The following is a 12,703-nucleotide window of genomic DNA, read 5'->3' on the forward strand; positions in this document are numbered from 1 at the left end:
CAACACAAAAATATTTATTCTTAGTGTAGCACATTCCAAAGAACCTCATCCTACATATGTAGCTTCTAGCAAATAAAATGGGATCTTGAGTCCCACAACCCTGACTTATGTGCTAATGCTTCTCCAGTTACTTCAGTGAAGATGGCCCCACTTACTCATAGCACACAATACCTGCATGCTTTCTTTCCTTGCTCTCCAGGGAACAAGCAAGTAATCATCTCAGATAAATTTCTCCTCAGGACTGAAGCTCACATGAGCATAGTTAAGGCATGATCCCACATCATGCTGCTTGCCAGATTCTTCCTTCAAAGGAACACGGTGATGGGTGCTCAGTCACGCTGCAGCCCAGGTCAGCTCTCCCAGTATTTGATTTCACACCTGAGAGCAAGTAAACAGCTGTGAGCATTAACAGAGTGGCAAAAAGCAGCTTTTAGGAGATGGGGTTTACAGAAATATCTGAACTACGGTTTATGCTGTACAACCTGTCTGAATTTTGTCTCATACAGAAGGTTTATTGGATTCTTTCCAATATGATGGCAGATGAGAGAGGTAAATGTTTCTTAAAAACTTATTTTCATGATGTGGGAAAATCAAGTTATTCTTATATTCATAAGCAATCTTCGAGCATATGCATGTAGAGACAAAGCACATGGATTACTTCTGTTGAATTTGCTCTCATTCCTGGGGAAGGAGGAAATGTTACAAGCGTCCTCTTGGTATCTGTTTAGGGTAAGTTTGGTCCTTTATTTTCAAAATTTCTGGATACTTGAGTTACTTTCAAAGACCAACCCCAACACTATTGAAGAGGATACAATATGCATTACACAGTAATAGAACACAGTGGGTATAATATTTCTGTTTCAAAAGGATAAAAATACGTGTTCTAATCAAAATACCTGATGAAAAGGCCAGCAGTGATCTTTCCCCACAAAGCCTAGACACAACCAAAAAACTGCCTAGTTTTAAAAGAAAGGTGTTTTGTATGCCTACAGGCATTTCAGCCAGATCATCTGTATGTGCCTTCTGTTGCAAATTAATTGAAAGTGCAGTTTGGTGGAAATTATTTATCAGCAGTGTTATTTTGGTTGAATGATTTACTTAGTCTGTGAATTATCTCTCTGTCTTAATGCTCTCCAGGGAAAATACATGGGACAAACAACAATCCATTGATGTGTTACCTTCAGCTCCTGACTCAATTTAACATATGGCCTCAAGTGCAATGCTATATGTGTATCTGTTCTTGAGGTCACAAAGCAGGGACCAAAACGGTGTGACTTTGCCTATGAAAGGAATAGTTGCAGTCCCCAGTGAAGTGTAAATGAGAAAGATTATTCCAAATACTGGTAAAAGTTTTTAATAACAAAAAAGGCACTGAGGTTTCTTCTGATTCTATGGACTAGCAAATTAACATATTTCCTTTGTAGTCTTAACTCAAATTCTTAAGATTACAGCCTTCTTCCCTAATGGAAATCAATATTCTGATTTAGGTGCTTTAAAAGCCTTGTTTCTGAGGAGAATTAGATATATAATTGTTAAGAGACACAGGACAAAATATTGGTTGCAAAATCTCTTACATATTCCATAGAAGAAATAGGTCTATCCATCCTTCCTGAGCAGGATGCTCCTGTTAGCTCAATCTGTCTGTCCTATCAGAAAATCTTTTCCTTACAGGCCTCTCTACAGCTCAGATCTTTCACCTCAGCAACTGCAGCAAAGAGGGAGATGATGCCACTGACAAGGATGGTCAGTGGTGAGCCCCAAGTATAAATCCTTCTACTGCCTGATATGGAGAGAGGCAGGAATCAGACTCTGGTCTTTTTGCGTTTGTATATTCAAAGCAAAACATGAGTTCATATTCTGATTTCTTCTGCTGGTTGAGACATATCAGCCAGACTCCATGTCATCTTTAATGACACCCTGAGCCACCAACTGCAAAATTCAGTCTTTGCTGTTCTGTGATATATTTAAAATTGAAATGTAAAGCATTCTCCTACACATAGAAAATTACATAAATCAAGATCAGTTTTCAGTATTTAAGTCCTACAAGAATTTAACCATTTGGCTAAAGCATATTTAGAAAGAATATACTCCAAACAGATTTTTCTGATTAGGACTGATTTTCCTAAAAATTTACCTAGAACAGATTTAGATAAAATAATCCACAGGAATAGATAAAATAATCCACAGGAACAGAATTTCATTGGATATAATGCTGTGGTAGAAGTTATGAACATCAGCTTATTCTCTTGAGATTTTGTGGAGCTCTGATTAACTTCTACACACTTTTTTTAAAAAGCCTGCAAATCAAAGGGACTAGAAAAAAAATGGCCTGGAAGAGATGTAATCTATACACGAAAAGGCAAAGGAAAAAAGTTGCAGGGAATGCACCAAGTCTTCATTTTACAAATTTCTGTGAAAAGTCTGGTATTATCACTTTCCTAGAACAATCATAACACATCTTCTGCATTCAGTCAAAAGAATGAAACTCATCCTTCAAAAAGCTAATAGTTAATTATGTTGATGAAATACCTATCTTTTGATTTAGACATAAACTGAGAAAACAGGCTGAAGAGTTTGAATTGTTATACTTGTTTGAGTCAAACTTTAAAACAGTTGTTTTAGAAGTCTATTTAAAAGGAGAATGTGACAAATTCAATGATGTTTCCAAAATGTATTTCATTTTCAATGAGAAATTGAGTCCCAAGAGTGAGCAATCTCAATTTTGCAGCTTTTTGGATTCATTTCTTATTTTTCATGAATGGCAACATTCAACTCCATGTGCTCTTTCAGCGTTCATCCAACTTAGCTTCACTTTCTGGCCAGAGTTTGACTCTAACAGGAGAAGGAGAGGCCAATAGTAATAATATTACCCAATGAAAGCAGCCCAGTTTTCCAGCATCCAGAAATACCTCGCTGGTACTTGTTCTGAAGAGGATAAATAGTATGAAAGGAAGCAGAGTGCAGAACATGAACATGGCCAGTCCGTGTTTTTGACACAGACAATAGCAAGATTTATAGCATAGGCAACCTAGCTTGAAAGCTACAGAATTTTCTGCTGAGAGGAAACACTTGAAATGCAGTAAAGGGAACAAACCCAAAACCATTGCCAACGTTCTTCTAAAACCTGGTGAAAGACAAAATAAAGTTGCATTTCAGTTGAAACTATAAGAAATATAAGCTCACCATGGCTATGTCAACCTATCACAGATCTGACAAGCTCGGATTTGCAAAAAATAAATCCTTAAAATCTTACTGTTTTCTCTGAAAAAGAAATAGAATGTCCAGTCCTTTCTTGTACAGGATCAATAGATCATATGTCCATATTACTACATGAATTTTCAGGAATTAAGTCAAATATTGATGGAATACTTTGATAGCAACACTGACATATTGGACTTCCATCTATCTAGGTCATTGCAGTCCCTAAAACCATGGCAGCTTCCATACATTCAGTCTATTTTTTCACTTATTCCCAGCAGCTAAGAGTTTAGGCACTGGGTGACAGATATAGCAGAGAAAAAGGCAGGAATAAGCCACCAGGAATCTGAGGGATAAGAGGTAAATAAACAGCAGAGCAGCCATGGAAAGGGAGAGGCACAGAGAGACAGTTTGGAATTAGGAATTGCAAGCATTTCTTATTTAAGAAGGTGATTTATAAATAAAATATATCTTATATTTTATAGTGTACTTTTCTCCCCACACCTATTATTTATTTTTGCAAACAGCTTCTGGTTTCACATTCCATATGTGTATATGAGGCAAGAGACTTGGCTTTCTGTGTGACATTCTGGCAGCATCCCCATAGTACCAAAATTCATCATTAACTAAGTAGAAACCTCAATCAACTGGTCAAAATTATTTTAAGAGTCCAATCAACTTCCTCCCAACTGTACATGTCATTTTTAATTAGGAAACAAGAAGCCAGACAACACAAATAAATAGCAGTGAGGCAAGAGGCTAGCTATGGTTTGTGAGCAGCTTTCCGTGGAATCGCAGCAGCGAGGCACGCCAGCTGCACCGCACTAAATAGCCTCCCTGCACCCACGTGTCACACGTCTTGGGTGAAATACAGGAGGCACTCATCCTATACTTAGACAGCAAGCTGTCATAATTTTATGTGGGAGAAACATTTAGCAAAAATTGGCTCTGATTAATTGGCTTGCTAGACTCAAGACATTAATAGAAGTCAAGGGCAGTATTTTTGAACAGAGTTGGAAAACAGAGATAGGGATCCATGGGGACTGGGGTATTCCTAGCACTGAGGCACAGGCATTGTACTGCATATCTCTAACTGGCCCCATGGTGCAGACATCCCCATGTCACACTGCAGGCACCGGGAAGGAGTGCTACCTTCCCTTCAGAGGTCTTTTCTACCCTTTTGTGCAACCTGCTCTGACACACACACCCAATGTTGGGTGTAAAGCTCACTCCACAGGTTGCTCTAGCATTGTGGTTCCCTGCAGAAAGCAGGCAGAGCCACACTGTTTGAGACTGGCATCTATAGCACATGGCCAGAATACAGGTCCCATGCTTCTGCCTCACACTAAAGATCTCAAAATGCCTAATCACTATAGCCATAAAAATGGAGCTAATGGAATTACAAATATCTTTGGTTTCCTCTAATGCCACTCATCATATAAATGTTGTAGCAATTATATTGAATCCAAACATGTTTATAAGTATAATGAGATTTGCAGCCAGTTTTTCAGCCACTTCTGTGAACACAGTACAGTGTAGGACCTGTGACACCCCAGCAATACTTCTTCTGCTGTTGTATCCCTTGGAAAACCAGCTCTGAAAAATGAGGACCAGAGCCTGGACTGTGTCCCCAGGAACATGTGTGCTTAGGCACCAGGTCACTGGAGCACCAGTAGCCTGAGTTGTTCATTGCAGCTCATATTATATAAGTAGAACACAGAATGGTTTGAAGTACAATATTTTTAAATGAACATTTTTTTCTCTGTGTACAATACTTACTGTACATCTCACATATATTAACCCACAGTACTCAAACGACCCACTGCCTCCAAGAGCATGTAACTCAAAGATGAACTCTTAATTGACTTTGGTCATCATAAACCCATCAGCACACTACTAGGCATCTAACTACTGTATGCCAATAAAAATGTTGTTTAAACTGTTAACTGCCTGTTTAAAGCAGTAATTAATCCCCAAGATCAACACCTTCGAAATTACTGCCACAGGGCATAGATAAATATTAACTTTGGCTCTTGGGGAGTGTTGGGCTCATGACCTGGAAAGGGATCACTCTTGGTAGTATAGGGTTTTCTCCCCTGGTTTGACATTGAGATGTATTATTCTTAGAAGAAAATAATGTCAAAACCACTATACTATTTTTAGCATCCTTGATGCAACCTTCTTAATCAGAATGTAGAGTTTTCTAACTGCAACTTTCTCTGCATATTTCCTGTGAAATAATGAAACCACATCCTTTGGATCAGGTAAAAATTATCATGGTGAAATGATGAAGAATAGATGGGACATGGCGTAAGGAAATTCACATTTTTCCTTCCAAAAGGATGACTGTCCCCCTCCTGTTTGGAGACTGTACTCAGCAGATGCCCACTGAACATTTATCAGCCATGCATGACCAGGTAGGTCCCAGAGCAAGACCCAGGTTTGTGGCACTGGGTTAATTTGAGTTGTAACTGCTGGAAAAGGAGAGCAGGAGGCAGAGAAGAAACACAGTAAGCAGAAGAGTAGATAGATCTGTATCCAAGTCTTACTGTTGGTAAAGTACTTTACATCCCTTGTATAAAAGGTAAAAAATCTTTTTATATAGCAAATCATTATTTTTAAACAGGTGGCTAAATGAGGACAAATTTAGCCATCACAATTCTAAGTACAACTTTGAAGATGTAAACCTGATCCAAGCAAGCCAGGCTCTGTGGAAATTTTTTGCATGATACAGTCTTGCTCTTTAGATTCTGAAGTGTATAGAAGAAATATACTGTACACAGATTTTTCATCTGTCCTAGCTGCACACACATCCAAGTCTGAAGTGCCACGAACTCAGGTTCCCTTCATTCCCTCCCTGACTTGACACGCTATAAGCGGCTGGGACCACTAACAAGAGATGAAAGACATCTGATGCAAAGACATCTGATGTGGCTCTGCCTACTCCACCCTTGATTTATCTGCTCCTGCAAGTTCTCTATTGCTCATTTGCTATTTTTATTTATTTTTTTATAAATATAGAACCATCACTCTCAGTGCTGCCATAGGCAATAAGCAAGTATAAACTCACCGTTCCTAAAATATTTATTAAGGTAGTTGGACATGCAAAGCAAGGCTGTGCATCTGAAGGCATTCTCTGTGTGCCCCTCTGGAGGCAGGGAGGCTGTCAGGCTTTGTCTAGTACAGCAGAAGCAGATAGAAAGGTCTATAGGAACTGAGGAATGGTGGGGAAGTAGTAATGCCATTATTATGTTGCCATCTACTGTTTTCTTGCTTTTTTGAAACAAATTGCACATACCATTTATGTTCTGCTGGGGCTTCTCAGTATGTGAGGTATAAGCATCAGGAGGTACCACTATCTCTGCCCTGTGCTGTTCATAAGAGAAAGAAAACCCACATCACTCTTCCAAAATTTCTGTAGCAGGCACTATCAACAATTTATATCTTGAAAGTTGTTTTGTGCTTTCTGTTTTCATCCTACCAAGGCAAGATTTTCCATTTTCAGCAGCATAAGAAAGGTGCTGAAGACTTGAATAGGAACATAAGCAAATATAACTCAGAGCAGAAGTGATATTAAATACTCTAAAGCAATGCAATCTCTCAATTAATAAAATGTGAAGGAAACAAGACATCATCATAGTAAGTATTTTCATTAAATTGTTACCTAAGGTTATCCCATTCTTTCTGTTTTCTGCAACACTTTCAAAGTTTAAACTTGTTTTCCTCAGCCTTTCTCAGTGTATCTTTCTGACATAGCATTTACCAGAATTAGGTCCTACAAAGTATAGCATTCTTAAAAGTTCAGGACCTCAGAAGAAAGGGGGAATCAAAAACATGAAACACAGGAATATCTGCTTATAAACTCTTAACAGAGTCTAAAAATAAGCTCTTCCTCTAATACTTTTTAACATGTTTTTTCAATTAGTACATGATTAAAACATTTAGCTGAGGATGTCATGCAAAGATGAGAAGTGGATTCACTGTTGCATCAGAGATTAGACAAAACAAAGAATATTTGAACTCAGTAGACAGATCAGTACTGATGGGAAGATTTCAGCTTCACAGTGCAGTCTTCTTCAGAGATATGATGTAAAAGACTCAGTTCAGACTGTGATCCACATAATTTACAGAAAGCCAACCATATGGTATCCAGACAGCTATCGATCTACTCTGAGGCACTTTTCAGTCAAACCATAGTGATGCAAAGTGCTTGGGCAGCAAGTTTGAAGCTGCCTCTGCTAAATGGTTTAAAATGCCTTCGCAAGACAGGCTGCACATAATTGGATCTTTCTCTGCACACTGACATAATTTCATGACAAGTTCAAGATCTTGTCCATTTGACTAATGTGTTGTATGAACATTGCTCAAGATATCTAATTGATCTACTAAAGATCATGGGTGATAAATGTCTTCAAGTGTAATGGAGCTCAAAAGAAAAAGACCATCTTTTCAGGGAAAGAATCTGGTTGCTTGTGTTTAAATGGAAAGTACCTTCAAATTTCTATTTCCAGAAGGAAAGCACATTTCTCTATGAAGTATCTAAGCAAATAAATTAATAATAAATGGTTTTATTTTGATTTGATTGTAGATTTTTTTGTTTGTTGGTTTGGGGCTTTTTTGTATGTGATTTTGCAATAGGTTCTGTTATAATCAACTAGTGTATTTTCATATACATAAATATTTCCTCAGATGAGTGAAAAATAGAAGTGTTAGATGAAACTGGAGGTCAGGAAGCTACTGGAAGTTGGGGTGAGATTCATGTCTAATCTCCCATTGAGAGACTTCCACTGGTGGGGGTTTATAACAGGAGAAGAAGGGTTTTGAAAGTATGTTGCCTGTGCATATCAGCATCTTTATATGCAGATGAATCTTACAGCAAAGTAGTTCTCATTAATGGTAAATCACTACCACCTTTTTGTTTTTTTCAAAGGGGTAAAAGAAAACTGAAGTGAGAAAATGCTGCTTGTGAGTAGTTTGGCCTAGAAAAAGAAAAAAAAAAGTGCTTTGTCGTACAAGAGTCTACCTTATCTCTTTTCTAAGCAATAAACATAGAAGTTTGATTATGATGGGAAAACCATTATTAGAATCCAAACAAAAAGAGAAATCCAATAACAAAAAGCTACAGTCCCTTGTTATCTATTCAGCTTTATGCTACTGCTCTATATTTAGGCACTGCTCTGACTTAATAAGAGTGATTTTGCTGTACTACTAACTAAAGAAAAGGACAAAGATCACCCATTATGGGACCTCTTTCACAGATTCTACTAGTAGTAAAAGAAGTCATTAAATAGTTTAAGAAAAGTTAAAGGTAGGTAATCTTCATTTAAGCAGATACAAAATTGAACAAGATACTCATACAATATCTTTCATGTTCATGTAAGATTTAAGTGATGCAGTGGAGGCATATTTATGATTTTACTTTTGGAAAAAACTCCTCAAAACTAAATCCCCTCGAGGATATCCATCCTTGGAGGAGAGGCTACTTCAAAAAACATTACTCTCAGTTCCCATGCATTTATCTACACAGGCTTTTGGAATACGTTTCAAACCAAAGGAAATGCCAGTGACTGGAGCAAAGCAAAGTCTAGATTGCCAGAAGTTTGATCTCTGGAGCACTGTCACTAGTATGCTTTTTCTATGTATTTGAATCATCAAATCATTTAGGTTGGGAAAAACCCTCTAGGAACACAAAGTTATCCCTGCACTGCCAAGTCCACCACTAAAACCACGTCCCTGAGTGCCCTGTTCACATGTCTTTTGCACACACCCAGGGATGGTGACTTGGCCACTTCCCGGGACAGCCTGTTCCAAGGCTTGACAGCACTTTCGGTGAAGAAAGTTTACCTAACATCCCATCTAAACCTCCAGTGGTGCAACATGTAAGCATTTCCTCTCATCCTATTTCTTGTTACCTGGGAGAAGAAACCGATCCCCACCTCTCTACAGCCTCCGTTCAGGTGTCTGAAGAGAGCAATAAGATCCCCTTTGAATCTGCTTTTCTCCAGACTAAACACCCCCATCTCCCTCAGCCACTGCCCATGAGACCTGAAACAGATGTCTGAAATTCCTGTTATACCCTCATCCAAGAAGGTGGGGGTGTTTGTTGGTTTATTTAGACATGTTAGGACAGTGACAAAGCGATTCTTTCCCGCGGTGCGAGCAGCTCCTCGGGCTGGTTAGCTGCTGCTAAGGCCCGCTGGCTGCTGCTGAGGCTCGCTGGCTGCTGCTGAGGCTCTCTGGGTGCCGCTGAGGCTCTCTGGGTGCCGCTGAGGCTCGCTGGGTGCTGCTGAGGCTCTCTGGGTGCCGCTGAGGCTCGCTGGGTGCCGCTGAGGCTCGCTGGGTGCCGCTGAGGCTCGCTGGGTGCCGCTGAGGCTCTCTGGGTGCCGCTGAGGCTCTCTGGGTGCCGCTGAGGCTCTCTGGGTGCCGCTGAGGCTCGCTGGGTGCCGCTGAGGCTCTCTGGGTGCTGCTGAGGCTCGCTGGTTCCCGGAGCCGCCTTTTCCCCGCTGCGGGCGGAGCGCGGGCCCCCCCTGCCGGCCGCGGCCCGCACCGCCCGCGAGGGGCGGCGGCCGTGCCCGGCCGTGCGAGCGGGCCCGGCGCTGAACCCGCATCCCGCGGCGGCAAACCCCGGCCTTCGAGCACAGAGGGCTTACTGGCAGTGCTTTGAGATGCTCCACAGAACCCGTAGTTTCCATAGTCGGGCTAACAACATCCCCCGCCTGCAAACGCAGCTGCAGCGGCAAAAGAGCGAGAGCGCGGGGCGCAGGCGGTCTGGGCACGGGGTAAGGAGGCAAAGGTCCCGTCCCGTGCTTAACCCACCTTTAGTAAATGCAGTGAGTGTACCCTGGGGTCCACGAGGCCAATTCCTGACCAGCTGCAAGTATCACTACCAGATCACTAGTAAAAATATATCCTTTTAATGACCTGCAGAGTGCATAGGAAATGAAACTTTTATTCTGCTGCATATTTTCCCTAATTTTCTCTCATTTTCTTAACAAAGTTTAAAAAAGGAATAGAGATTCAGGTTGCCACTGAAACCTACATGTTGCAGCTCACTGACATTTTCTACATGTAATTGCCAACTAACACATACTACTGATTGAAGTGGTTATGCTCAAACAAGATGCCCAGAGACACTGTAGATGCCCCAGCCCTGAAATTGTTCAAGATCAGGCTGGATGGGGCTTTTATCAGCCTGGTCTAGTGGAAGGTGTCATTGAAAATGGAAGACTGGATCTTTAAGGTCCATTTTTCTCAACACATTCTGTGAGTCTGTGAAATTCTGTAAAAGTTTCCCACTTCAATTATTTTCGCACGACTACATACTTCATTATTTAAACTATTTCAACTATTGTTCCCTCCACAATATTCAAAGCTGAAAATTTTCTTAAAAGTTGAAATTAATCATTATACCAGAATGTGATTTCATTATTAGAGGCTGTTTTAACAGACATATTCTTCATAAATGAAGAAAAAAACCCAAAAACTAAGCCTCTCACTCAGTCCAGGCAATGTCATATTTCTGGCATTAGCAAAGGCTTTTTTGTTAAAAATGCCCTGTACAAATGATAAATCAGCTTCACAGCAGGGGGGAAATCTTGAAGTCATTAAAGTTAATGAAAATTTTTCCATGGAACAAGTATTTTGCCTAAAAATATTTATGCTACTTTTTCAGTAACTCTCTGACTCTCTAACAATCTTAACAACAGACTCTACTGCAGCCTTGGTAAAAGGATCTGGGCTTGGACCCAAGCCTCAGTCCCTTATCAGACTAATTCTACTTGTTTCAGTCAGCTGTAAACAATTGATACCATCACTGAAAAGTGCAAGAAATCTGTTATAAATAATATTATCTGTCCTTGGAGAAATGTCATTCTCCCCTTTACACATAACGCTGACCTGTATGTAATCTTAAACTCCGTGTGGCGACATTAGCATTTCAGAGTGCTCAAAACTCAGAGCCCACAGTGCTGTGTGTGGCGTGTGACAAGCACATCAGGTCTTCCTAAAGAAAGAAAGGTCTCAAGCTCCAGTTCTGCAGCCCCAGACGCCTACACAGGTCACCAGTGAAGGCACACGAGGCACGAGGTGTCTGAGAACAAGAACTGAACCCAACGGATGGATTGCTTCAGACTGGCTGAAAGTAGTTGAGCAACAGCAGAGAACTCTGAATGTCCTCACAGTTTTACAATGGCAGCATTCAGGCACATTTGTGCAGGATTCTGCTGCAGCTTCTTTATTCTTGTAACTTGCATAAAGATTCAAAAGTCTTTTAACTACAATGGTTTATATTTTATGTGAAGTGCAAAATGAGACAAAATTATTCACTGAGAGCAAAAGAAAGCAGAAACAGGGTAAATTATATTTGGATATTTATGACCTGGTAGCTTTAATACTAACTGAAATGCTCAAGTAAACAATGGTGTTGGTGCCAATGTAAATTTGCACCACCAAAAGCTTCACAAATACGAGTGAGAGAGGAAGTGTGTGTCTGAAGGGTATGGGTATGAATCAGTCTATGCCAGTATGATTTGCTATATAAAGCAAACTGAGTACCAAAAATAGCTGTTTCTTGATAGTGTAAAGAACCACATGCAAGGTCCACTTAGTTCTGTGCATTTATCATAGAATATGCTGAGCCTCCTGCCATTTCCTCGAGTCTTTTCCCTGGTCCAAGGGTAAAGAGATTGGTACCTGCCCCTCCTCTTCCTCTCATGAGGAAGTTGTAACTGCAATGAGCTCTCCCCTCAGTCTTCTCTTCTCCATGCTGAACAGACCAAGTGACCTCAGCTGCTGCTTAGAGCTTTCTCTCACTGCCCTTCATCATCTTTGTTGCCCTCCTTTGGATGCTCCCTAATAGTTTAATGTCTTTCTTTCAGTGTGGTGCCCAAAACTGCACACAGGATACAAGGTGAAGCCACCCCAGGGCATTTACTCAACTTTAATAATATGGTCAGCATATAGAGAGTTTAAAAAGCAGATAGAAGATAATCATAATTTAAAGGTGTGTTTACTTCTTGCAGTCTAAAATAGCACAGTCCCCCATATGTGACAAACATGAACAAATCTACTTTTTAGAAGTTCAAGAAATAATGGAAGCTATTAAAAAGCCCCAAACCATAAGTATGAAATAAAGAAAGAAAAACTGCCAAGGAGACAAGGAATTATTTATAAAATCTTTATTCAATTCCACCAAATTTTTATAAGGTTTCTTGAATCCTCAATATTATCATCTTGAAGTTATGTCAAATAGATCTATTGTATACGACAATGCAAGAATGGATTCCCTCATGGTCGTTATGTGTGTGGGACACAGCTGTCACACCAAAAGAAATTATATAGTGGCTTTAAAAATGTATCTTCTCATTAAAGGTAAGTCTTGAAAATCACTAATGTATATATTTACTTCTTTCACTACACATTAAATCTTACTATGTATATTTTCATATACATTATATATTGTTTAACACACTAGCATACTTTAAAAGTCGATTCTTTAATAGTGCTA

General features: G+C 39.9%; 1 protein-coding gene across 7 annotated transcripts in view; it reads right to left on the reverse strand.

Annotated features, from left to right (window-relative positions):
- The window catches only part of ANGPT1 (angiopoietin 1), a 167,850-nt gene extending 158,400 nt beyond the window's left edge, over positions 1–9,450 (reverse strand). Inside the window, exons 1-3 of one of the 7 annotated variants that reach the window (XM_064394647.1) lie at positions 9,244–9,450; positions 6,497–6,569; positions 172–378 (exon numbers count right to left, since the gene is read on the reverse strand). The gene's annotated coding sequence lies outside the window, so the exon portion shown is untranslated. Of the gene's footprint in view, positions 1–171 lie in introns of all 7 variants that reach the window. The other 6 variants (XM_064394637.1, XM_064394625.1, XM_064394656.1 and 3 more) reach the window with 6 other exon arrangements.
- Between the last annotated feature and the right edge of the window lie 3,253 nt (positions 9,451–12,703).

This window comes from Passer domesticus, chromosome 1, assembly GCF_036417665.1.
Source record: "Passer domesticus isolate bPasDom1 chromosome 1, bPasDom1.hap1, whole genome shotgun sequence".
Classification (NCBI taxonomy): domain Eukaryota; kingdom Metazoa; phylum Chordata; class Aves; order Passeriformes; family Passeridae; genus Passer; species Passer domesticus.